Below are 783 nucleotides of genomic sequence, written 5' to 3'. Positions count from 1 at the left end.
CATGGTTCCCCGAAGGGAATGAGACGCTGCGTCTCGGGGCCATACTTCCGGCATCCCTGTCAGCGCTTGCTTCATTCTTAGAAGCTGACGCCGGTTCCACCTCACGTGCTTTGATGGCTTTCTGGTCGCTACGTCACCCGCCTCTCGCCCTTCGCCCTTCCATTGGACTGATTACACATGCTTCAGAGCCGGTCACGCTGAAAGGCATTCCTTCTCCGACGTCCGACGCAGCGTCTCCTTCCCTTCGGGGAACCATGGTTAGCGTCTCCAGTGAATTATTTATTCCAGTGTGTTTCGCTTTTAAACACAAGCTCTGTCTTATTCTGTGATTGTCTCTGGAGAGCGTGAGCCCTCACACGCAGCACTGTGTGAAGTACAGACTGAACAGATTGTCAACACAACACATGCAAACTAGATTTTCTCGACTGGATAACTAGTGTTTCGCTAGTAAAGTTTTGATGGATGAAGACTGCAATCAAGGTAAAGACGATTGCGGTGGCGTGCAGGAGTCGTACAATAAGCACGCACGAGTCCGTTATAATAATGCGTGTGTGAGTGCTCTTGACGCACTGATCGCACATTGTATTTATGCACAGGCACAGACATTTCCATACATTCACGTTGTTTCCACACACATTCACCCTAATGTCTTGATTTGTCATGTTTATGTTGCTGTGTTTAGCTATACTGAATGGATCCATGTACTGTAGTAGATACAGGTGCATCTCAATAAATTAGAATGTCATGGAAAAGTTCATTTCAGTAATTCAACTCAAATTGTGA

The 783-nt window shown here is 46.7% G+C and overlaps 1 protein-coding gene across 1 annotated transcript in view; it reads left to right on the top strand.

The window, feature by feature from the left end:
* The window catches only part of LOC107687530 (myosin-IIIa-like), a 76,516-nt gene that overhangs the window by 27,452 nt on the left and 48,281 nt on the right, over positions 1 to 783 (top strand). The gene's annotated exons all lie outside the window — the stretch shown is intronic.

This window comes from Sinocyclocheilus anshuiensis, unplaced genomic scaffold (assembly GCF_001515605.1).
Source record: "Sinocyclocheilus anshuiensis isolate Anshui unplaced genomic scaffold, SAMN03320099.WGS_v1.1 scaffold870, whole genome shotgun sequence".
NCBI lineage: Eukaryota > Metazoa > Chordata > Actinopteri > Cypriniformes > Cyprinidae > Sinocyclocheilus > Sinocyclocheilus anshuiensis.
The sequence above is the reverse complement of the archived record's forward strand: the minus strand, read 5'-3'. Positions and strand labels throughout refer to the sequence as shown.